Source organism: Lagenorhynchus albirostris, chromosome 10, assembly GCF_949774975.1.
Source record: "Lagenorhynchus albirostris chromosome 10, mLagAlb1.1, whole genome shotgun sequence".
Taxonomy (NCBI): domain Eukaryota; kingdom Metazoa; phylum Chordata; class Mammalia; order Artiodactyla; family Delphinidae; genus Lagenorhynchus; species Lagenorhynchus albirostris.
This window is the reverse complement of record NC_083104.1, coordinates 79,406,696-79,433,621: the sequence shown is the minus strand read 5'-3', so window position 1 is coordinate 79,433,621 and position 26,926 is coordinate 79,406,696. Positions and strand designations below refer to the sequence as shown.

Sequence of the window (26,926 nt, the reverse complement as noted above, 5' to 3'; positions counted from 1 at the left end):
AGAAAAACAATGTGTTACACTGTCAAGGCTTAAAAATTGGAGCAGCAAAGCATTTTCATAATGTTTCCGTGCCAGCTTACACAAACGCAATAGCCATAGCGTAGCCCCCGGGTGGGGAAAGGGTACTTCACGTGTGAGGCAAGTACAATAGCTGTGTGCATCTAGTTGATATTGTGCGTGGCTTCTAAATCTATGCCCTCTGAGAGTCAACCAATTCCCTAGGTCTGAGTTAACACTCTCAGTCGGAGGAACATTTTGAAAAATACTGAGTTAGATCAGTTTTAAACACTACGTTTTGAAATTGTAAGGTTTTTAAGTGAGCATTTTTCCCGAATTAAGTAATTAGACTGATTTTTGCCAGATTTATAGATTCAGGTGCTGAATAATGTGCCTGGTCTTTCAGGGTACTGGAGATATTTTCTGCGTTAGGCCATTAATCTTGATCACATTTCAGTGATACATGGAAAAAGTAGGTCTCATCCTCCTTAAGTTTTAGAAGGAGAATACAGCGCTGAAAGTCTACACATAAGGTCACTGAAGAAATCTGTTTCAGAGCTGCCACTAGGTTCTGGGCCTCCTGAGATCTCTTCCGGAGGACTGTGTTAGATTTCACTGATGACCTTAAATAGGAGAATGCACATGGATTTTCAATCAGGAACCATGTGGTCAACCAAAGTATCAAAAACCTTTGCAAACATTATGTTAAAACATAAAATATGCCAGAGGATTATCAACCTTTTTCTTGTTTGCCAATATACTGAGAAAAAAAAAAATCTCATTACTGTTCTACTCTGTAGTTCCTTAAGAGATCTTGAGCATCTTTTCGTATAGCCTCTATGAATTGCCTTTTCCAATCCTTTGCCTTTTTCCTCCTGTTACATCTTTTTCTTATTAAGGACATGATTTCACTGCCATATATTTTTAAAAGGCTTTCTTTCTACTCTATTGCTGATATAAAGGGATCACAATCTTTGATGCATGCAGAGAATGCAGATTCTTTATTTTGTCCATTATCCATCACCCTGAATGAGCCCCACTTGCTAAAGAGAAGAGAAAATTAACAAAATGTTAAACCAATGTACCCCTTAGTCTGATTTAACAATTTAAACAGTTCTTTTAGGTAATGTTCACCTTTAGGAGTTAATTGTTAGTCGGTCTCATTGCTTGCGCCCCACCATCACTACTTACACCTTCACTCCTACTTCTCCCAAGATGGGACTTGGTATATAAGAGGAGATGGGCTAATGTGAGCTAGGAAGAGAGTGCAGGGTCCCAGGGAATATGCACAGTGCTCCAGAGTCTCCCCAGGGCCATCTGCAGAATGGCTGGCTTGGTACCCATTGGGTTACAGTTTGTTCCATCCAAGCCACATGCATTTTGTAAGCATCTCCTGCAGCTGGTGATACCAAGGTTGATTTATTCCCAACTTGGTGAGAGCCATAGCAGTGACCCCTCCTCACCCCCCATCACCACTGCCTTGGCCCGCTCCAGTCCTTGCTGAGTGGCAGACTCCACTGAGCATCTGCCTCATGTTTTATCCTGCCCTCTGGCTCAGGGTTTGGTGTAGGGCCAACTCACGCTCTTTATAGTGGGCTCCACGGTTCTCAACTCAGTGTGTCCATTTGAAGAACCATAGGAACTCAGAAATGCACTACCCTCCACCCTCCTCTCTCCCTCTCCTAAACTTACTGGACACGACTAAGTTAACACAAGACTTCTACACAGCTGTCTCCTCCAGGACTCATATGGAAGGTGAAGCCAGCCCTTCTGCCCTTGGTGTTTCCCTCAACTGATCTGGCATTACCTCCTCTTAGGACATGTGTCTAATTATCTACTCTCCTGGCATGTTATCCAGTTCCTTTTCCCAAAAATCCCTTAGGACTGGATAGGGTGAGCTTTCCCTGATTCTGCTCCTGAGACCTCTCCAAGGTGAAAATGCTCTGTCTCTAGTTCCCTTCTCTTGATATATGTATTTCTTGTGGCAAAATCCTATTCTGAATGTCAGATGTTGACTATTAACTCTTTCTCTTGGCATTTTGGCTATCTCAATTATTTTTTAATCCTTTAAACATAATTATGCTGTCATTCATTGTTCACAAATTTTTGAACATTCAAATTTATCAGTCTTTTCCTTCACGGAGTTTTCAGGTTTTCAGTTTTCATAAGAAGACTGTACATAACTCAAGATTATAAAAATATGTTTGTATAGTTTTCTTTGGTTTCTTACTATTTTTTATGTTTAGCTCTTTAAGCAATATGATTTTCTGATTAGAGATATGACTTTATTTTTTCAACATGGATAGTTACTTGCCACAATATCGTTTTCTGAATCTAAACTCCATTTATTTTATCAAACTAAAATTCCCATTAATACATTGATCCGTTTCTACATTTATTCCCCTAGGTCGGGAATCTCTTGGTAAGCAACAGGTGGGAATGTTCTGAGTCATTTATTCTTCTAAATTGGGTTTTTGTCCTTTGCCTGCTATATTTCTTTTCACTATATATATATGTATATATGTATATCAATATATATGTAGGTATATATGTAGGTATGTATCTATACATATAGATATATGTCTGTATCAGTCACACAAAATTTTTACACATTGCCTTTCATCTTGCTAATTCTTGGAAGCTCTGTCCACATATTCCTTTTGTTCTTGCCTCATTGTGTGTCTTCTTTATTTTCTTTCACTGTATTTGATAATATTTTGCTTTCCTCAATCTATATGTTGACACTGGCTATCTTACTTTTCTATCATCTAAGTGATGATGGTTGGGGTGGGGAAGGACAATTGCTTGCCTGAGGCTTTGTATACTTGTTAGAATATCTGAGCTCCACCTTCTCTCCTGTGATGTGGGTGACTGTCCTGTTCCAGGTTCCTTTCACCTGGGGAGTGAGGAGCTGGGAAACAGCCTATTCCCCTTGGCTTCACTTTAGGGTAAGCGGTGGGAGCTTGGGGTACCCTGAACGCCAGAATAAGAAGGACTTTACTTGGAGACACCAAATCCACACTGGCCATCCTAGTTCATCCCTGTCAGTTTGTTCTCTTTCTTAAGGAAAAAGAAATCCTTCAGTCAAAACTTTGGCCAAGGAGTGAATGCCTAGCTGCCTTTTAGGTTGATGAGACAGAAGAGGTGGGCGTGTGGAGCCATAAATCTACATCTGAGGGACTTCCCTGGTGGTGCAGTGGTTAAGAATCTGCCTGCCAAATGCAGGGGACATGGGTTCCAGCCCTGGTCCGGGAAGATCCCACATGCCACGGATCAGCTAAGCCCGTGCGCCGCAACTACTGAGCCCGTGAGCCACAACTACTGAAGCCCGCGGGCCTAGAGCCCGTGCTCTGCAACAAGAGAAGCCACCGCAATGAGAAGCCCGCGCACCGCAACAAGAGTAGCCCCAGCTCGCTGCAACCAGAGAAAGCCTGCGTCCAGCAACGAAGACCCAATGCAGCCAAAAATAAATTAAATAAATAAATAACTTTTTTAAAAAATCTGCATCTGAGGAATTCCCTGGCAGTCCAGTGGTTAGGACTCCATGCTTCCACTGCAGGGGACATGGGTTTGATCCCTCGATAGGGAACTAAGATCCCAAATGCTGCACACAGCCAAAAGAAAAAAAAAATCTGCATCTGAATCTTCAATCAGTCCCATCAATGTCCACCCCACCGTCACTCCTGACTTTTGAATCGGGCCATTCTACGTGTTCTGCAGGGTAGGTCAGCTGCCCTCTGCACTTGTTTTAGCATTTGATCTCCTTGATTTAGCTTTATTATTAAATATCTGCTTTGTTGATGCCTCCTGAATTGTTGAGTTTATACTTTTTTAAACTTCTTTACTATCATTTAAATAGGGGTCTCAGGAGGAAGAGTAGGTCAAAGTTTGTACTCAATCCACCACCTGAATTAAAAGTATTTTCAAGTGATTTACATACCTGGTAATTCTTTAGAATTGTAGATCTAAATTCTTCAGAACTGTGGATCTGTTGATGGTGTCTTTTGGTTTCTGGCACTCTAAGGAAAGATGATATAGGTTATAGGTATATAGATATAGATATAGATTATAGGTACAGATATAGGTATAGATGTGTGTGTGTGTCCTATGATTTTGAGGGATGAACCTGAAGACAGAATGGTGTGTGCTCAATCTGCATCTTAATCCAGTTTCTCCTAAAGCCTTCTTTTATTGAGAAACAACCCCTCAAAACCCGTATTTCCACGAGTATATTTTAGCGACTGTCAGTCTACAACACACATTCTTTCTTAGCCTCAGACTGGATTTCATTGCCAGCATTTTCTGGAACTGACCGAGTATTGGAAGAAGACTCTCTGGCCCTTCTGACCTCCCTGGAATCATTTAACTGACAATCAGTCACTACAAGCTCCTGGTAGATTTGGGAGTATGAATACCCACATGTGCTGGACATGGCACATATCCCCATATTCTTCTATATATACTATTAAGAATCAAACATATATTTTTCTCACTGAGAAAACTAATACACACTCATTGCTGAGAAATTGGATAATATAAAAATGAATAAAAAGCAAAAATATTACTGCCAATCTCATTTCCCAAAGAGAATAGTTGTTAATCCTTTATTTTCTTTCAATTTTTTTCTATGCATTTTTAAACAAAGTTAGGGTCGTTTTATACACATACGTTTGTAAAATATTACACTCTGCTTTTAAAATATCTTAATGACATGAATATTTTTAAATGTCATTAAGTATATTTGGAAAATATTAAGTTAAAAAAATTTTGATATTGACTGGAATTAAAGAACTCAAAACAAAATAAATTTATGTGCATATTAAGAAGTCTCACTCCATATTGATTCCACCACTGTCACCACCATCACCACCATCACCATCACCCTCTCTAAAGTAACCACTTTCATTAATTTATTATTTATCTTTCCAGTTGAAAACACTATTTTTAATGGCTGCATAATAATCCATCCCAAAGAGATATAAGATTTACACATTCTCCTAATTTGGGGCATTCGGAATGTTTCCAATTTTTCACTATTATAAATAATATTTACAAAAAATTTTAAAGTATTGCTATGACTTCGCAGAGCTTCCTGACTTTCTATTCACCATATTTTATTTTTCTATCTGGCACCAAAGGAGAAATAAAAGTTCGTTAAATTGTACTTCTGGCTTTTACCAAAACCTTGAAGCTAAAGGGTCCCTTAGAGTTAGACTAGTTTAGTATCAACCCCTCATTTAATAGAAGTAGGAAAGTAAAGCAGAGAATGAGTGACTCACCCAGAGCCACAAGCGAGTTAGCAGGAGGAAAGTGATGGAACACAGGACAGTCTGGCTGCAACATCTGCCTCACCACTGCCCTCCCCAGGCTGGTAGGGATGACTGGGGTAGTAGACCCCCTAGCCCACCAGTCAGTCCCACAGTCCCGCTCAAATACACATGCTTGGTTGAAAGAGGAAAAAAAGAGTGTTTAAAGTCAAAGTGACCGCATATCTCTGCTAGAACATCTTGGTTGAACCATCTTTAGGCTGAACATCAGGTATATAAGTAAGAAAAGAGATGAAAACTGAGAAAATAAGAAAAGGGACAATTCTAAACCTCCCGTATTGTTTCTAAATCATGCAGCAGAATCCAGCCAGCTGCCAAGGCGAGAGGCATACTGTGAAACTAGATTCCCCCCAAGCTCCCTGGACAACCTGTCTTTCCTTGTTCATTTCTCTTAAGGGAATGTGGAAAATTCCCTGGGATTTAGAAGCCTTTGACTCATCAACACATATGTCTGAGAATTTATTCTAAGATAATACACAGACAAGTACACAAGATGCATATAAAATGATTTTCATTGCAGTCTTAGATATCATGATGAAAACTGGACAATTCTATTTCTTCAGGATATATTTTATTTGCCTCTGCGGCTTCTCTCAGCCTCACCTGGCTCTGAGACCCTTTGCTTTGCCTTGGCTATTGCTATGGCTGGTCCACTCTTCGAAGACTTCGAAGTTCACCTCCTATGGCCAACCAACCACACACTCACAGTCTCTGACTCTCCCGGTCACTTGCAAATTCCAATGGAGAATTTCACTGTAGAACCTGAAATCTTGTTCGGCCAGTGGCTGCTAAAGATGCTGAGTGATGAGAGGGAGTGTGACGGAGTCAACTTCCTGCTAAGGAAAACTTGGACCAGTGGAAGAGAGAAGAGAGGGGCTAGCAGGGAAAGGCCTCTCCCTTCCTCCCTCCAAAACACTGTCCTGAGGCTTGACTTCTCCATGTGGTCCTCCTGGGTACATCCTGCAGGACCAAGCAGATGTACCTACTAAGGAACAGGTGCCTCTTAAAATTGAAAATGATGACGTTAAAGTTAAAAATGATGACATATACCTATATTCACTAGCTTGGAAAGAGCTCTGAGTGATGTTTCTGGAGGGAAGTTAACCCTGTTTGTTTCTAGATAGTCAGATTTTGGACATTTTCTTTTTTTTAAACTATTATGGATTATTGTTGCACTTGCTACAAGTATGTATTAAATTTATAAACAGAATAGTTTTGGGGAGTCCAATTTTTACACTAAAATGTTGCCAAATTTTTCATCACAATAAAATTTGCTCTAATGAATACATTTTAAAGATAAATACCTTATCAATGTCACATGTATATAGAAGTAATGTTTACACGTGTAAATAGATATATACATAGTGTATCAGTACCTAAACCATTTTTGAATGGAACTTTTTTATTAGGCTGTCCACTGACAAACTGCTTTACTCAGCTTCCAGTTTCAGAAATGCCACTGAATAATTGCCTATTCACAAAGAACAACAGTCCCTTTGTGAAACAAAGATTTTTGGCTTGCAGCCTTACAGACAGAGTTCACAGCACTATTATAACTGTTCATACACATTTGTCAAAAAAGGATGGTATCTGGGGTTAAGTTCAATCAGTTCCCTACAGAATTCAATAATAAACTTCTAGCTAAACTTAGAAATGCTATTTTATTATTTACATGTGAAGTGAGTTTTTTGGTTTTTTTTTTTTCCCATTTAGGGTATGTCAGCTGATTTAAATAAGCAACTTATACTGAGGAAAGCTTTTATCCAAGTGAGCAAGCTAAATGGAAAAATACAAAACCAAATAAAAAATGCTAAAAAATAAAGATGTTGCCCAATTCTGGACCCAAATGAATTAGGAAATAGATTATCCAATGGTTCATGATTCTAAATTCAAATATGGTGCCAACGTACAGAAATAGTATGGGAAAGATGTTACAGAGGAGTCCGAATCAACTCTGAAATATCATTTTCTGTGGGGAAGAGAGGATGAAGAAATCATTAAAAGCCATGGCTAAGTGAAAAGACATCTTCTAACACACATGTCCCACACCTGGTAAGAGATGTAATTAAAAGGGGTATGTGGATAACAACATGAAATACAGAGTAAAGAGAAGAGTCATTATTTCAAACCTATCCCCTGAAGTCACTAGTGCCCCCTCATTCTCCTTCTAACTGGATTCTGGAGTTTCGTACACATTCTTCTTGCAGTACCTAAAGTTCTCTGAAGCTCAGGGCATCCAACTCACTTGGTCTGTTCTCTCCTGTCCTGTCTTCCAGGCTCCATCTGTGGCCCAACAGTGACGATGCTAAGGAAACTCCCTCATCCAGGTCTCACTTCTCATGTTCATGGTGGAAGTTGAACTTCCTTAACTTTGCGATATATTCTTCCTGTTGCCATTTCTGGCATCAGTCTGGTCACTTCTAAAGGTAGTCTACTGCCTCCTGAGAAAAAGAAAGCTTTTTTCCTCAAGCATTTCAATACTTCTGTAGGCCCCAGGAAAATCATGTTCCCATTCTGCTAAGATGCACCTGGAGCCCCGAAGTAGCACTCTCCCGACTCTTTCTGTTCCCAGTCTACCACCTTCACCCTTTTATAGGATGCTCAGTCACACACCCAGCCATTCATTCAACAAGCCTTTTCAGAGCACACTGGGGTCACTGTGCTCAGTTCTAGAAATTTCATGGTGAGCAAAACCAGAAGCAACAACCCCAGGCCTCCTGGAGCACCCCTTCTAGTGAGAGAGGAGACATGGACTGAATCATCCCCAAATGCAGAATTATATAAACTCTAGTAAGGGTTGTAAAGGTAAGTTCCCAAAAGCTAATAGAGCATGTAATGAGAATACTGATTTATTCTGGCAGGACCAAGAGGCATGTCCAAGAAGTCATCTAAGCAAGTATACTCACACTGATATCCAAAGAAGTTTTCTCAGCAAAAAGAAGGAATGTGCCAGGCAGAAGGAAGAGTTTTTGTCAAGTTTGTGACATCCTCAGTGAATGAAAGAATTTCGGTATTTTGGAGCTAAGAAAGTTTGAAAGGTTGGGAGGTACGTACATTCTACAAATTCTGGCCAAGACGTTAAGGGTGAGAAGTGTTTATCGCCCTCCCCACTCCCTCAAGCGCCTCAGTCCCGGAGCTGTCCACTGCAACATGCTCCAGCTCTTTTCTTTCAAGAGGCCCAACCAGGAGGCTTTACGTAAGCACAGGCTCCAGGGTCCCAGCCAGACAATATTATGAGCACAGAATGAACCTCTTTCTGGTATAGTACCTTGTACGCAACTTTATAGATGGCAAATTGTAACCAGTAAGGATCCTAGCAGTAAGGGATGGGGCAGTGTGACTGGCAAGAGCGGAGAACTGTTACCATTCCTAGGCCACAGGGAGCTGCGAAAAGATTGGTTTCTAGAATGTGAACAGATGGAGAGGCTACCTGACCAGAGACAGCACCTTTGAGAATGGGATGCAGCCCACCTGTGGTTACACCTCAGGCAGGCACCTGGGGGGAGGAAGAGTCCAACTTCTCTCTCCTCCCACCCTCTGAGCTCTTGTCCTTGCTGGAACTCAATGAGAGCCGGAGGGCAAGGACACCCACGTGGATCATCCCCCCAGGATACAGAGCAGAATGGAGAACGGGGGATGCGCAAAGCAGGTGACATCGTCAGGAGGGTTAAAGCATAGTGCCCCAGTTTCAAATATCTGAGGTGCCACTAATAAAGTCCATTCATCTCTAGATGCCTCAATTTCCTCATCTTTAAAATGGAAATGATGACTACGATGCACTGGTTTGCTTTAAGCATCCATAAAGTGTTTAGACTAGTGCCTGACACCTGGCCAGTGCTTATAAACGTTCTTACAGAAGAATGTTTATAAATGCTTTTATAGAAGAAACTGAAGTTCACACAAGGTAAGTGACTTACTCAAGCTCCTGCTGTCAGAAGGGGCACAATCAAAGCCAGAATCCAGACCTTATTGTTCTTGTCTGAACACTCTTAAATCTCCTTTAAGCTGTGTCCTCCACTCTCTTCTTCAGAATCAACAGAATAATTACTAAATTGACTAATAGTTAATTCTGTAAGCACATTCTGAATCTTAGCGCTGTTTGTTAATTTAGGGGGTATTTGCATTTTCTCCCAACTTTATTGAGATACAATTGACATATGACATTGTGTAAGTTTAAAGTATACAACCTATTGATCTGATACACTTAGGTATTGCAATAGTGTTAACTCACATCTCCATCTCGTAGCACAATTACCATTTCTTTTTTGTGGTAAGAACATTTAAGATCTACTCTCTTAGCAACGGTTGATCATACTTTTCAAAAATGTATTCACAGAGGACAGGAAAACGTTTCTCCTATTCTCTGTAACTTAATGCAAATAGGAACCTGTACCTTCACAACCGCATAGAGAAGAGGAAGAGAGAACAGCTCTGTCTTCCTCTCTGTCCACCATGTGAGGACACAATGAGAAGGCTGCTATCTGCAAGCTAGGGAAAAGGCCCTCATCAGGAACTGAATCCGCCAGCACCTTGATCTTGGACTTCCCAGCCTCCAGAAATGTGGGGAATAAATGTCTGTTGTTTAAGCTATCCAGCTATTTTGTTATGGCAGCCTAAGACAACTAATACAAGATCTTCTGTCCATTTTAAATTGGAATATTTATCTTTTTATTTTTGAGTTGTAAAAGTTCTTTATATATTCTAGATACAAGTCCCTTTGCAAACTGTCACTTTCATCTAAGATGCCACCATCTCTCGTTTGGACTAATTACCCCATCTTCCTGCTTCTACTCTAGATCTCTGTATTGCATTCCCCACACAGCAGTCAGAGTAATTAATTTTAAATATACATCAGATCGTGTCACTCCTCTGCTCAAAATCCCTTACGGCTTCTCTTCTGATCCAGAATAAAATCCAAAGTCTTTACCATTGCGGACAAGCCCCAACCGATGTTGCCTCTGACCCCTGCTCAGTCTTCATTTCTCCCTTCTTCCCACTGCTTACCCTGCTCCAGGCACAGTGGTCACTCTGCTCTTTCCTAAGCAAGCCAAGCAAGCTACCACCTCTGAGCCTCTGTACTTGCTATTACAATAAGAAGCCAGCCAAGAGAAACTCAAGAGAAAGTATTGTAGGCAGAGGGAAGGTCTAGAACAGTTAGGCTGAAAGTGAGACTGACATGTCCAAAGAACAAAAAGATGTCTAGTGTGGATACAGCAAGTGGAGAAGAGGCAGTAGGTGACACAGATGGAAAGTTCAGTAAGGCTTTGTAAGGCAGGGTAAGGACTCGGGGTTTCACCACAATACAATGATGGGAAACCACTGGAGGTTTTTAAGCAGGAGAGTAACGTCTGATTTAAGTTGTAAAAGCATTGTTCAGGATGGGTAGACAGTGGCCACTAGCTTGGAGGCAGGAAGAAAATTAGGATGCCTTACTCTTACCCACTCAAATGTCTCCACTCTACTCCCAACTAGTCTTCTTCTACTTACGCAGATTCTCTGCCCTATATACTCTTCATTTTCCCCAGATGCAAGCTCTCCCATGAATGAACGATTGAATGAATGAACGAGTTTGCATCTTAACATTAATACACCAAAGGAGCTTATTCACGTTCAAGAAGCACTTAGTGAGCATTCAAAAATTTTTGAAAGGCACAATACTCTGCTGTGGTTAGTTATACACGTGACCAAGACACTCTCCTTGCCTTTAAGAAGCTTTTCTAGTTCACTGAGGAAGACACCTCACCTGTATCTAAAATACCAGCAAGAAGGGTTACAAAAGAGTTACAGGTAAAGTTCTATAGAGAGTTCAAAGGATTGGATGATCACTTCAGGTAGAAAAATCACAGAAAATGTCCTATTTGAATAGAGTAAGACTTGAATAGGTGAAAATGGTTAGAAAGTGCATTTTAGGTCGATGAAAAGAAACTGATGTAGAATCTGGGAGCAGAATAAGATATTAAAGATCATTTAGTCCAAAACTGATTTTCCACGAGTGTAGCAAATTATTTTATGGTCAATCACAAATATAGAGAACAGACTTGGTTGTCGGGGAGAAGGGAGTGGGGGAGGGAAGGATTGGGGGTTTGGGATCAGCAGCTGCAAACTATTATATATAGGATGGCTAAACAAGGTCCCACTGTATAGCACAGGGAACTGTACTCAATATCCTCTGATAAACCATAATGGAAACGAATAAGAAAAAGTATATGTATAACTGAATCACTTTGCTGTACAGCAGAAATTAACACAACATTGTAAATCAACTATACTTCAATAAATTTTCTTTAATGATTTTACGGCCGAACAAGTACTCTTTCAACTTCATGCTTTCCCGTAAAACCGTATATGCAGTTTGGTAATGAGACTGCTACATTGAAGAGCCACAAAATTGTGGTGTAAACCTCCAGGCTATGGCTGGACCAGTGATAAAAATACATGTAACAGTCAGGCGTGGAAGAGAAAACGTCCGGACTATTTGTGAAAGTCTGCTCCATCTACCCCATAATGTTTCTGGTGCTATTCTATCTGTTCTCTCTACAGAATCTACTTTCATGCTTGTATAAAGACAGCTGATGAAATTTAACTTCTGCTTGTCTTGGAAGCTGAGCTAAGTCAATAATAAACATGTACTTTGGAATTTTGTCTATTTGAACATTCACAACCTGCTGCTAGACTTTTAAAAAATCTCAGAAGTTTTAGGCTAGTATAAAGGAAAATCATTATGATATTCACCAGAGAGAAAAAAAATCATTGATTTTTAAACTTTGAGTTGACAAAGTCAATAGAGTATGTTCAAAGAAAAACCAGTGAGTTGCTACAGTCGTGGCTCAGCAACACTGGACTTGAACATGGACTTATAATGAGTATTTATCTTTAACATTCACATGAAGATCGTGTCTGCAAACCTCAGCAGTTTCAGGATACTGCCAGATAAAGATGTTTTCATTTACGTTTCAATTTTTACTGCTTAATCGCATCCCTTACGGATCAAGGATGCATACAGTTTCAGGGCTAGAAGATTAGGCAGAAAAGTCTTTACAATTCTTTCTGTGTCCAGTCTGGGTTGACAAGAAGTCCTCGGCGTTTTTTTCTGACAGTGTTGCTTTGGAGACAACAAAGAGTTAAATCAGAGATATGGGGATATATATTTATGTATAGCTGATTCACTTTGTTATACAGCAGAAACTAACACACCATTGTAAAGCAATTATACTCCAATAAAGGTGTTAAAAAAGAAAGTTAAATCATAAGTATTCCAAAGACAATCCTTTATACCTAGCATATCAGTAAGTATGGGTATTAGGGAAAAAGTAAGAGGTAGTTTCTGCCTTCAGGAAATGTACACAATTGTTGGAAAGTTTATGTGTGTATCTATATACTATGAGAAAGAGCCAGAATGAGAGAAAGAGAGACATGGAAGCAAAATATAGACAAATATTTAACAAAATATAGCATTTGTACAACAGACATTAGGAAGGGAGAAGAAACTGTGAGCAGGAGTTAATCAGAGAAGGCTTCATAGAGGAGAGGGTAGGATTCAAGTAGTTACAGTAGAGAAGAGAAAGTATTCCACATAAAGAGAATGGCACAAGCAAAGACACTAAGATATTCCCTCCTTTTTTATTAATCCACTCAACATTTATCAAGCACTTCGCACCAGGATTGCTAACCAGTAGTTTCAAAGATGAGCTGAAAGATGGAAACCATGCTCTCGCCCTTCACGGGAGTGGCTTAGGAGCCATTCAATCTTCTAACCCAGTATCTACTCTGCAATCAGATTTTTTGAACGTTTATCAAAAAGTTGAAGCTTCTGCTACTTTCTCAATGCATCTTCTTTTTTTAAAACCCTCTATCCAGTTCACCTGTATTCTCATATCTTTCATGAGATTATTTTCCACCTGCTGCTCTCACAGTCCACAGCATTAGCAGTTCTGGGAGCAAACACTAGAAACCCAGCCGAGATGTGTGGGTTGATGAAGCTCAGCAATGAAATGACCCATAACCAGAGCCACCCAAGTTCAGTTAAAGGATGATTGTGATTTGGAGCAGCCAAGGACCACTGCCATCTGACAGTGGGGAAACTGACTCCTTGGAGAAAATCAGGATAATGACCTGCCAGCCCCTGCCAACTGGAACTAAGCATGGGCAGATAGAATCAGACTCCTCTCCCTGCCCTGAACCCTGAACAGTTAGGGTCACATCCATTCCAAGAGCAAGGGCAGCTCCAGAGAACACTGTGAAATGGGTCTTTGGTCATCAGTGCCCTATTACTCTCTTATTTGATTCTCCTTTAGAGGCTCCTTCTCTGTCCAATTCTCTGTTTCTTCAGGCCAGCCACAGGCTTCCCAGAGCCTCCTCCCCAAAGTGGGTGGACTTTTCCTTTGCCCACATGGAGGCATGTGAGCATGGCTGGAGATAATCAAGCAATTGGACAGGTCAGTTTCTGTATATTCATCATAACCTTCTACTTCAATAGGAAAATAGAAGTCATCTCCCCTTCCCACCATGAAATTCCCCACCCACCTGCATATACATGTTCATCATCTCCTCTCCTACCATTTCAACAGAGTTGTTAAGAGCATGGAGTTAGACTACAAAGGTTCAAGGCCTGGCTCTACCACTTAGCAATGTGATCTTGGATAAATTGTTTAGCCTCTCTGAGCCTCAGATTCCTTAAGAGTAAAATAGGGGGAATTTTAGAACCACCTCATCAGGTTGTTGTGAACTTAAAAGGGAAAGCCAATGACCATTACAGTGATCCATAAAGCAAACCCTAAGTTTATTTATTTGCCAGGCAAGGGAACATGTACCAGTGAAGAAGTTCACTGAGGTGGGGAGAGAGGTGTATATATAAATAAATAAATGGGCAGGTGGGGCTCACAGTGGTTATACTAATTAAGAATAATAAGTAGGAATGTACTCTTATTCAGAGGATTCAATTGTTTAATCCATGGTAAAGCATTTGAAACATTGCCTGGCATATAAGAAACCCTCAAAAATGCCACCCTTCATTATTTATTACTAACCTGTTCCGAATCTTGTTCTCTCACTATCTCAGGGATTTTACTCTTGAATTTCCAGTTCTCTCCGTCTCTACTGGATCATTCCCGTTAGCATTCAAATATATTCTACAACCTCCATACATAAGCCTTCTCTCTCCCTTAGTAAAGATGAAGATGGAACCTTAAATTCAATAGTGAAAAGACAGATTTATATTATAAATGATTTGGAGAAAACAGGGAGCCATCTAAAAATAAAACCAAAGTTGTATCAGTACTTCCCACTTTACACCAGGAAAATCTCCTATTGGATCAAAGATCTCAGTTTAAATAATGAAACTATAAATATACTGTAAGAAATCATGAGAGAACTCTAATAAACTCAGAGTGGGAAAAGCCTTCTTAACTATGACACAAAACTCAAGGGCCATAAACAAAAAGATTTATAATTTTTTCTTTTTTTTTTTTTTTTTTTGGCCGCACCGCATGGCATGTGGGATCTTAGTTCCCTGACCAGGAATCAAACCTGCACCCCCTGCAGTGGAAGCGCGGAGTCAACCACTGGACCGCCAGGGAAGTCCCAAGATTTATAAATTTGACAATATAAAAATCAAACATTTCTGCAAGGCAAAAGCCACCATAGGGCTTCCCTGGTGGCGCAGTGGTTGAGAGTCCGCCTGCCAATGCAGGGAACACGGGTTCGGGCCCCGGTCCGGGAGGATCCCACACGCCGCAGAGCAGCTGAGCCCGTGAGCCATGGCCACTGAGCCTGCGCGTCCGGAGCCTGTGCTCCGCAATGGGAGAGGCCGCCAAGAGTGAGAGGCCTGCGTACCGCAAAAAAAAAAAAAAAAAAAAAAAAAAAACCACCATAAACAAATTCAAAAGACAAACAACAAACTGGGAAAATAAATTCCAAAGATAAATAACAAACTGGGAAAACACATTTACATCGTTATATTGCAAACAAAGGGCTACTTTTCCTATAGCATGTATAAAGTGCTAAGAAAAAAAACCCATAACCTGGGGCTTCCCTGGTGTCGCAGTGGTTGAGAGTCCGCCTGCCGATGCAGGGAACACGGGTTCGTACCCCGGTCCGGGAAGTTCCCACATGCCGCGGAGCGGCTGGGCCTGTGAGCCATGGCCGCTGGGCCTGCGCGTCCGGAGCCTGTGCTCCGCAACGGGAGAGGCCACAACAGTGAGAGGCCCGTGTACCGCAAAAAAAACCCCAAAAACCAGTAACTCCCTTTTTTGAATGGACAACAATCCCCAAAAAAGGAAATACAAATACCTTTTAAACATAAAAAGATGTTCAATCTCACTCATAATGAAAGAATACAAATTATAATTATCCAGAGCTACCATTTTTCACTTACCAGATTAGCAAAGGTCAAAAGCCAGATAATACTCTGTGTTAATGAGGTTATGGGGAAAGAAAATCCCGCGAGAGCTGCTCGCCCCTGACCCGCGGGCTGCCGGTTCCAGCACAGCCGACTACGCGGGCGCTGCCGAGGCTCTGGGGGACGGGCTGCTGGGGTTTCCACTTCCGCCGCCACGGATTCGCTCCCGGCCGTGGTGGTTTCCTGTGCAGAAGCTGAGGAACCTGCTGGTGTTTTATTTGGAGGCGTGGCTGGCCGACTCGATCTTCGGCCCAGGCCGAGCCGTGGTTCCGGAAATGGAGTGGATGAGCCAGGCCCTGCTGACGGTGGACGCACTTCACGCCGGGAAGTTGGTGGAAATCACTAATATGTGGCAGAGCCAAGATTTGTAATAGGGAAGAACAAATCTCACTCCATATTGGATCTGTTTCTTTTACTTTAACCTTTGTTTTCTATTGCTTTTGCTACAAATTAAGAATGTTGCTTGTAGCCTGAAATATACAGGACAGCCCATTCTCAAAGCTCTGACCTTTAAAAGTGTAACACTTTTCCATTGATACAGAGATTAAAAAGTTGCACAACAGCACATTTGTCTTATTGGAGGTTTACAGGAACATCATGACCTGACCTACATGGACAGCTGCTAGAACAAAGGATTCTGACACCAAGAAGTTTGCAACCACTAACCATGCCCCTCCTGTTTAGTATAAAAGAAGCCTGAGGGCTTCCCTGGTGGCGCAGTGGTTGAGAGTCTGCCTGCTGATGCAGGGGACACGGGTTCCAGCCCTGGTCTAGGAGGATCCCACATGCCACGGAGCAACTGGGCCCATGAGCCACAACTACTGAGCCTGCGCGTCTGGAGCCATGCTCCGCAACGAGAGGCCACAACAGTGAGAGGCCCGCGCACCGCCCTGAAGAGTGGCCCCCGCTCGCTGCAACTGGAGAAAGCCCTCGCACAGAAACGAAGACCCAACACAGCCAAAAATAAATAAATTTATAAAAAATAAATAAAATTTAAAAATAAATAAGCCTGAATTCTAACTTGGGTAAGATAGTTCTTTAGGACACTAGTTCATCATCTTCTCTGACGCCTGGCTTTCCAGATAAAGTCACTATTCCTTGCCCCAACAACTTGTCTCTCAACTTATTGGCCTGTTATGTGGTGAGCAGTACAAGCTTGGACTCAGCAACTGATTCAAGTCCAGGTATGACTGACACCAAAGCTCAAGCTCCTAGCCATGATGCTATCCTAAAATCGAGTATAGAAAACTGCCCAAGAAACATTAGTGCTGAAACTCTTCTGCAAACTCTTCATAGGTAAGTGTCCCACCTGGCCAACCTGAGAGTTCCATCTAATGGGTAGTGAGGACAGACCAAGTGCAGGGGTACTGCACAGCGTAGGAAGCACATACCCTTCCAGTCTTGGCCATACTACTCTCCAGCTGTGGAACTCCTGCAAAGCCACTGACTCTTATTTTCCCTGTGTGGTCTTTAAGGTCACGGTCACCTCTAAACTCTATGTGCAGTATTTGTTTTGCATGCAGAAGGCTTACTTCTCATGACTACACCAAAAATATCCTAACACAATGGTGGGATGTATTGATTTCAAACATCCTTTTTTTGTAGCTCTGAGCTACTAACCTACCACCTAATAAACATGTCTTTGTTCTCCTTGGATGTAACAACAAATGCACATAAGTAATTGCATTAAAACTTATGTGTCATCAATTATTACTACTCACTTTGGGCTCAAGAAGTGCAAAGCCTCAAGGCAAAATGGAAGCTCTAACTTATTTTGCAAAGAAGGTAAAAGACAAAAGACATGTGAATTCTTAAGAAGCTAGAAGGAGGCTTGTTTCTTTCACTCCTAATTCAACTCTCAAACCTAACCTGGTGGTGTTCAAAACATTTCTATGAAGGGAAAATATCTCACCATCTACAGAGACTTCATTATTCTTTTATCCCAAGGAAACTAAAATATTTCCTATTTTTGTTAATTGGACATATCTTCACATTAGGTTATTGCTTTTTTCTGTTTTGCTTTGTGTTTCCCTGATTGGCTTATTGAACTCAGTTTCACATAATCCTTTGAGCAATATCCCCAAAACGGCAGTGTTGTGTTTAACCTAGTTCTATGACAAAGTAAACTGCTTTCCTTCATACTTTAAATGGAAATGTTTTCTTATTGTTCTAATCCCCCATATTCATTTCTGGGATGTTATTCCTCATAAAAGCTCTTTCTCATTATAGAAAATGAGAAGCATAAACAGCGTGGACCTCCTAATGTAGAGTGATGAGAATGTTCTAGAGTAAATGTGGCTAGATTGCAGCTGGTTCTTCTACGTGTCAACATGCATATTAGGAGAAACTGGAATGGGGCTTGAATTTTATTCTCTTCCAGAATTTGGGATCTCATTCACTGCATTCTTCTGTTTCAGAATTTGGAATACTGAAGGATACTATTAAGTCAGAAACTGAAGGGTTAGAGATTTTCCCCTACTTGCAAGCTAACAAGTAAGGCTGCTATATACAGTTGTATATACATGACAGTGACTGAAGAATACACACCGTTTGGACATAGACAAAACTGTTTATTAATCACAACAAAATCAGCACCCAATGCAATATCTTGCATCAGTTCCCAAAACCCCCATCCCCACAGAGTGACACAGTGGGGACCAGATATCACCTAGGCAGTCACTGGGGTGCATCGCAAGAGAGAAATCCCCAAATTAGGAAAAACTGATTTATATAGGGCTACTACTGGCTTGCCCATTCTCCCCTCCAGAGAAATAAAGAGGTTTTATTTTTCCTCTGGAGTGTAAGCAAAGCTCTTCAGGGAGAGGAAGAAGATTTTTACTAACCTGGAATGTGTCTAGGGAGGGAGACATTTACGAGCTCTATTATGTCTAGCTTCCAAGGTCATTTGCTCTGCAAACATCCTTGAACCAATGGTCCAAAAAGTATAGGAAATGCCATGAAGAACTGCCTTCCAAAGCAGATAGGACTGGGGACGGAAAGTGAGTGCTGTCTCCAGAAAGCAATTTACCCCAGCAAAGCCCACGAGTCTTGGGCCTCCCTCCCAGACCAGCCCCGACCTGCGTGCTCTGGACTCCAGGCTGCCGGTTCACATCCCAACCCTAAATCAGGGAGAAGCTGAATCCCAAAACCTAGTGAACTCTCAGCTGAAAACCAGAAAAGACCTGGCAGAGGGGGGGAAAAAAATCCGTTAGACAGAAATCAGAATAATCAAATAATAGGTGGTACTTGGGAGAGAATGGTTTTTAGAGAATTTTCTAAGCTGATCTGAATGCCTCATTGCTTTCTTATATGATATGCATAGGCTTGGACAAGGCAGGGAAGAAACAGATTAAAGTGCCTGTCAGTTTAGACAATATCCCTGGAGTATAGGGATTGCTCAGAGAGCCCTCAGGAGAGCCCAGAGGAGAAATGATATTACCCAAGATGGGTTCAGGGTGGAAGAGAATTTATCCTGTAATGTCCATGTCCACAGTCCATGCAGTCTGACTCTTTATTATGTAGACAGACCTGCCAGGAGGAGCTCGCATCAGCAGCCCCCATGATTATAACCAATTAAGATGCTTCATTCGTATATTTCCATTTCTCAGAGTGAAAAACTGGTCTGAAATGGGACAAGCTATCGTTGACAACCCAAGGTACCAATGAGTGTACTGCTTGGAAATATCATAGTGGTTCTTTGGCGAGAATAGCTTTGAAACTGGGTTATGCTCTCAGCAACAAATCACCGAGTGTTCCTGAAAAATTGAAAGCATCTTGTCTGGGGAAGAGGCATTACTTCTATTTTCTAGCTAAGGTATTTTCTGGCGTTCTGGGGAGGCAAACAGCCAAGATATAGTCTCTTCAGGCTTTCATTTGCTGAGAAAAATGGCCCTTCAGAATCTGTGATATTTTGGGCACATTAAGCTGAGTGAAATTTGGGGTCATCTAACAGGTTAATGATCCGAATCATTAAACGGGCTACACTAATCTTCCTTCCCACAAGAACAATGTCAGTCATTTGACTTCTAAAAATGAGGGCACTAGGAAACAGAAGTAGGGATGGGAAAAATTGTGGGCAGCTTGTATGCTCTTTAAACAAGTTCAGATTCTAATTCAAGAGGAAGAACGTTTACAGGGGTCTTCTCTCTGCACACAAATTATATCTTTAAATATATATACAAATTGTTTTTTTCCTTTGCTTTTAGAATGCTAGTGCTATAAATTAAGTGTTAATTGCTTGGTTTATTGTAGTTAAAATATGCTTTATATACTATGATTAAATTAACCTCTCTTTGGAACTTCCCTGGCAGTCCAGTGGTTAAGAATCCATGCTTCCCAACTGGCAAAGGATTAATCTCCAAAATTTATAAGGAACTCATGCAGCTCAATAACAAAAAAACAAACAACCCAATCCAAAAATGGGCAGAAGACCTAAATAGACATTTCTCCAAAGAAGATATACAGACTGCCAACAAACACATGAAAGGATGCTCAACATCACTAATCATTAGAGAAATGCAAATCAAAACTACGATGAGATATCACCTCACACCAGTCAGAATGGCCATCATCAAAAACTCTAGAAACAATAAATGCTGGAGAGGGTGTGGAGAAAAGGGAACCCTCTTACACTGTTGGTGGGAATGTAAATTGATACAACCACTGTGGAGAACAGTATGGAGGTTCCTTAAAAAACTACAAATAGAACTACCATATGACCCAGCAATCCCACTACTGGGCATATACCCTGAGAAAACCATAATTCAAAAAGAATCATGTACCAAAATGTTCATTACAGCTCTATTTACAACAGCCCGGAGATGGAAACAACCTAAGTGTCCATCATCGGATGAATGGATAAGGAAGATGTGGCACATATATACAATGGAATATTACTCAGCCACAAAAAGAAACGAAATTGAGCTATTTGTAATGAGGTGGATAGACCTAGAGTCTGTCATACAGAGTGAAGTAAGTCAGAAAGAGAGAGACAAATACCGTATGCTAACACATATATATGGAATTTAAGGGGAAAAAATGTCATGAAGAACCTAGGGGTAAAACAGGAATAAAGACACAGACTTACTAGAGAATGGACTTGAGGATATGGGGAGGGGGAAGGGTAAACTGTGACAAAGCGAGAGAGAGGCATGGACATATATGCACTACCAAACGTAAGGTAGATAGCTAGTGGGAAGCAGCCGCATAGCACAGGGAGATCAGCTTGGTGCTTTGTGACCGCCTGGAGGGGTGGGATAGGGAGGGTGGGAGGGAGGGAGACGCAAGCGGGAAGAGATATGGGAACACATGTATATATATAACTGATTCATTTTGTTGTGAAGCAGAAACTAACACACCATTGTAAAGCCATTATACTCCAATAAAGAAGTTAAAAAAAAAAAAAAAGAATCCATGCTTCCACTGTAGGGGCCATGGGTTCAATCCCTGGTTGGGGAACTAGGATCCTGCATGCCAAGCAGTGCAGCCAAAAAAAAAAAATTAAAAAATAAATTAAGCTCTCTTTGTAAACCAGCCATTATGCCTTCATTTGTGTATCTTTGCTTCATAGAATACTGTATTCACAATCTTCTAAGCTTCTAACCTTTAGGAGTATTTACTTAGCCATTATGTCATTCAAACTCAGATTTTTCCATTTTTAATCTCGAGGATTATTCAATCCTTGATATCTGGGACAACGTTAAATGTGCTAGAAACAATGCTTCCAAGTCCTTACCTCTCCCTATTTCCTATGTGTGTTCAAGCCATTAAGTCTTTCTTTTTTTTTTTTAATAAATTTATTATTTATTTATTTTTGGCTGCGTTGTGTCTTCGTGGCTGCACGCGGGCTTCCTCTAGTTGCGGCAAGCTGGGGCTACTCTGTTGCAGTGCGCAGGCGTCTCATTGGAGTGCTTCTCTTCTTGCAGAGCGTGGGCTCTAGGTGCGCGGGCTTCACTAGTTGTGGCACGCGGGCTAAATAACTGTGGCTCACAGGCTTTGTTGCTCTGCAACATGTGGGATCTTCCTGGACCAGGGCTTGAATCCATGTCCCCTGCATTGGCAGGCGGATTCTTAACCACTGCGCCGCCAGGGAAGCCCAAAACCATTAACTCTTAAGAAAATATTTCTTCACGAAAAATGTTTTCCCAGACAAGCTTTGATGGTCATCTGAGGTGGACAAACCCAGAGGTGCCACAAGCAGGTCAGTCTAACACAAAGGACACACCATAAATGAGTGGTGATTCTACTCTGGAAAATAAATTTCTACCAAGAGGAGTGGTACTCAGGCATCATCCAGTATTATAGAAGAAGGAAATCCTGTCTCTCTTAAACAAAATAGAATCCAGAACCTCCAAAGTTCATAGGTGGGAAGTGAAAATCCAGATAGGAAAGTCTCTGAAAAAGTGACTTGTTTTAGTCCCACTCTGTGGTAGGCAGAATTCTTAGATGACCCCCAAATAACATGCAATCCCCTCTCCTTGGCATATGGGTAGAATCTGTGAATATGATGAGCTATTACTCCTGTGATTAGGTTACATTATATGGCACAGTTGACTTTTTTTAATCGTAAAAAACACTACATAAAATTTACCGTCTTAACCATGTTAAAGTGTACAGTTCAGTAGTGTTAATTATAATCAAATTGTTGTGCAGCAGATCTCCAAAACTTTTTCATCTTGCAAAATTGCAACTCTGTACCCAGTGAAAAGTAGTTCCCTATTTCCCTCTCCCTCCAGCCTCTGACCACTTCCATTCTACTTTATGCTTCTATAAATTTGAGAACTTTAGATATTTCATATAAGTGAAATGATATAGTATTTATCTTTTTGTGTGTGACTGGCTTGTTTCTCTTAATGTGCCCAAGTTTTATGAACGTTGTAGCCTATGACAGGGTTTCGATCTTTTGTAAGGCTGATTAATATTCCATTGTATGTATATACCACATTTTGTTTATCCATTCACCCATTGGTGGACATGTGGGTTGCTTCTGTCTCTTGGCTATTATGAATAATGCTGCAGTGAACATGGATGTGCAAGTATCTCTTTAAGACTCTGCTTTCGAATCTTTTGGATACATACCCAGAAGTGGGATTACTGGATCATACAGTAGTTCTATTTTTAATTTTTTGAGGAGCTGCCATAATGTTTTCCATAACAGTTGCACCATTTTACAATCTCACCAACAGTACACAAAGGTTCCAATTTCTCCACATCCTTGTAAACACTTGTTATTTTCTGGTTTTTGATGGTAGCCATCCAAACAGGTATGACATGATATCTCATTGTGGTTTTGATTTGCATTTCTCTAATGATTAGTGATGCTGAGCATCTTTTCATATGCCTTTTGGCCATTTATATCATCTTTGAAGAAATGTCTATTCAGGTCCTTTATTCATTGTTTAATTAGGTTATTTTGCTATGATTTAGTTGAAGGAGTTCTTTATATATTCTAGATATTAACTCCTTATCAGATATATGATTTGCAAATATTTTTCTCATTCCATAGATTACCTTTTTTTTTTTTTTTTTTTGGCTGCGTTGGGTCTTCGTTGCTGCGCATGGGCTTTCTCTAGTTGTGGCGAGCAGAGGCTACTCTTCATTGTGGTGCACGGGCTTCTCACTGCGGTGGCTTCTCTTTCTGTGGAGCACAGGCTCTAGATGTGCGGGCTTCGGTAGTTGCAGCACGCGGGCTCAGAAGTTGTGGCGCACAGGCTTAGTTGCTCCGTGGCATGTGGGATCTTCCCGGACCAGGGATTGAACCCGTGTCCCCGCATTGGCAGGTGAATTCTTAACCACTGCACCACCAGGGGAAGTCCCTCTATAGATTACCTTTTAATGTTGATTTTTTTCCTTTGATGCACAGAAATTTTTGAGCTTGGAGTAGTACTCTATGTATATTTTTGCTTTTGTTGCCTGTGCCTTTGGTGTCACATCCAAGAAATCACTGCCAAATCTTAAGGTCATGAAGTTTTCCCTGTTTTTTTTCTAGGAATTCTATAATTTTGAGTCTTACATTCAGATCTTTAATCCATTTTGAGCTAATTTTTGTATGTATTGAAAGATAAAGGTAAATTTTGTTATTCTGCATGTGAGTATCCAGTTTTGCCGGCAACATTTGTTAAGGAGACTGTCCTTTCCCTATTGAGTGGCTGCTTGGCAGCCTTGTTGAAAATCATTTGCTCATATATACAAGGATTTATATTGGGCTCTCTGTTGTATTTTATTGGTTTATGTGGACACAGTTGACTTTCAGAAAGCAAGATTATTCGGGTGTGCCTAACCTAATCACATGAGCCAGGTAAGAGCAGAGAAATTTTTCTGGCTGGTCACTTGAGCAAACCAGCACGAGCAAGATTTGACAAAGGCATGTTGCTGAGATGAAGGGGGACCTGTGGCTAAAACTTGAGAGCAGCCTCTAGGAGTCGAGAGTGTGCCCCAGTTGACAGCTGGCAACTGCAAGGAAATGAATTCGGCCAACAATCTAAATGAGCTTGAAAGTGGATCTTTTTCTAGTCGAACCTCATGATGATAACACAGCCGATTCAACATTTTTATTTCAGCCTCATGAGACCCTGAACAGAGGACTCAGTTAAAACGTGCCAGACTGCTAACATACAGAAATGGTGAGATAGTAAATGTCTGGTATTTTGAGATGCAAAATTTGTGGTATTTGTTACACAGCAAGAGAAAACTAACATACCCAGGTCACACCTTCCTCTTTTGATGAGGTCATTCTAATCACTGTGGCCATTAGTCCACTGGACTCCATGGCTCCTTTGTTCTGACCAAAGTTGAGACTGAATGAAACCTTTTTCTTTCTTCTCTTTTTATTTACTTATCTTTAAGGAGGAATTTTTTTTTTTCCAGGGGAAAGTGCGAACGCAGTCCCCCACTACCACAAATTATGCAGTCGAGTTTCCCACATTTGGGGAAATCGCAGGGGTCAGCACATCCGGAGTGCAATGGATAAGCCTCGCCCTGGGAAAACCACCCTCGTGATCATGGTATCTCCCCTGCCAGGTAAGTATTAAGGAGGAATTTTTAAGTTAATGTATTAAGTTTGTAAATAGGTAATATGTTCAGAAATACATGGTTCAGAAATCAAAACATGTAACATCTCTACATATTACAGTGAGAGTAATCCCTCGTCGGCCTGTTCTGTTATCCCTCATCTGCCTGTTATCACCTGCCAACCATCTCCCCAGGGAACCACTGCTTCTAGTTTCTTGATATCCTTCCTGAGTTATTTTAAATGCATATATGTGACCAAAAAAACTGTTAATTACTCCCAATATCAATTCTCTTCTTAAATAGCATTAGAATTTTTATTGGAGCAAATAGCTTCCAGGAATCAAAATTATATTCCCCAGGGTCCCTTATAGCTGGGTGTGACCAGGTGTGGCAGCTTTCCGGAACCTTCCTTGGTGTATGCCCTTTGTCCCTTCTTCTTCTCCTTTTCCATCCCACTGCCTGGAAAGGAGCTGCTTCCTTGGACCGAGGACAAGGCCATGCCCTAAGAATGGAGGGCAGGTGAGCTAGAAGGAAACTAGCCCTGTGAGTGTGTCACGTAGCAGAGCCCTGACTCCATTCTGGACTGCCTTCCCCTAGATATTTACAGAGAGAAATGATCTTTTATCTTTTTTAAGCCACTGTTCTTTTTGAGTATTATCACTGGAAGCTAAACCTAATTCTTAACTAACACAATATTTTTAAAAATATGAAGATATAGTCTCCCTTACCCCTTCTTTTACCAAAAATAATAGAATATTACATAATTCAATATTACATTGCTCTGTATTTTGCTTCTTTGACTTAACAATTTATCTTGTAGCTCTTTCCATTGCGTACTGTCAGGGAGGACAAGAAGTAGATGGCACACTACAAACAGGTGTTAAGGGAAAAATAACAGGACTAATTACAAAGATTTGCGCAGGGTTAGGAGAAACCAGTAAGGGAAGGGGAAGCCAGAGTGGGAAGCCACTAGTACCCTTAGGCCTGAAAAGGTAAGTAGATGGACTGGTTATCAGAACTCAGAGAGATCTGTTGCTGCAGGACAGGGCAACCCAACAGAGGTGTGGCTTTTGATTTAAAAAATAGCCTCCAACCGTCACCTTATTAGGGAAGGGAGCCTGAGGAATATCCTAATCACTTTCTTCCTATTCTCCAATCTCCTGTTGGTGCCTCCTATTTCCTAAATCCAAGCAAAAGCCAGAGGGCAAGGAAGATTGTTGTGATTCACAAAGTTCACCCCCCTGGAGCCCAGAGCAGTATGGAGAAAGGCAAAGAGTGCATCGAGAGGGAAAAACAGGAAATATCCAGCACTATCCACCCATGTTACTTCTCAGCATCTACTTTGTCCTTTGTTTAGAAGAGAAATTTGTGTCCCCAACAAAGGGAACATACAAAGTCCCATCAGCTCCATGCATTCATAGGGTAATGTCTTTCAGTCATATTCCAATATCATTAAACTTTAGCCGTGACATTGCTCTTCATTTAAATCTGCAGGAGGATCTACAAACTCAGTGCAATCCCTATCAAAATTCCAACTGCTTTTTTTGCAGAAATGGACATGCTGATCCTAAAACTCATATGGAAATGCAAAGGACCCTAAAGAGGCAAAAAAAAAAAAAAGAAGGAAACCACTGAGAAAGAAGAGTAAAGTTGGAGGACTCATATCTCTTGATTTTAAAACTTATTACCAAGCAACAGTTATCAAAATATTGTGCTACTTGCATAAAGACTGATATATAGACCATATATAGATCAATGGAATAGATTGAGAGTCCAGAAATTGATTTCAGACAACAGTACCAAGACCACTGAATAGGGAAAGAATAGTCTTTTCAAAATATGGTCCTGAGGCAAGTGAATATCCACATGAAATGAATGAATTTGGACTTCTACCTCACACCATATACAAAAATTAACTCAAAATGGAACAAAGACCTAAACAGAACAGGTGAAACTATAAAACTCTGAGACAGAAACCTTGGTGTAAATCTCTGTGATTTTGGAGTAGGCCACAGTTTCTTAGATATGACACCAAAAGCACAAGCAACCAGAGAAAAAATAGATAAATTGAACTTCACCAAAATGTAAAACTTCTGTGTGGCAAATTATACCATCAAGAAAGCGGAGGGCTTCCCTGGTGGTGCAGTGGTTGAGAGTCCGCCTGCCGATGCAGGGGACGCGGGTGCGTGCCCCGGTC

General features: G+C 41.0%; 1 non-coding gene across 1 annotated transcript; it reads right to left on the bottom strand.

Annotated features, from left to right (window-relative positions):
* Positions 1–24,582: 24,582 nt before the first annotated feature.
* On the bottom strand, positions 24,583–24,746 carry LOC132528300 (U1 spliceosomal RNA). Its single transcript, XR_009543179.1, has one exon. It is a non-coding gene; the product is annotated as a U1 spliceosomal RNA (small nuclear RNA).
* Positions 24,747–26,926: the final 2,180 nt, after the last annotated feature.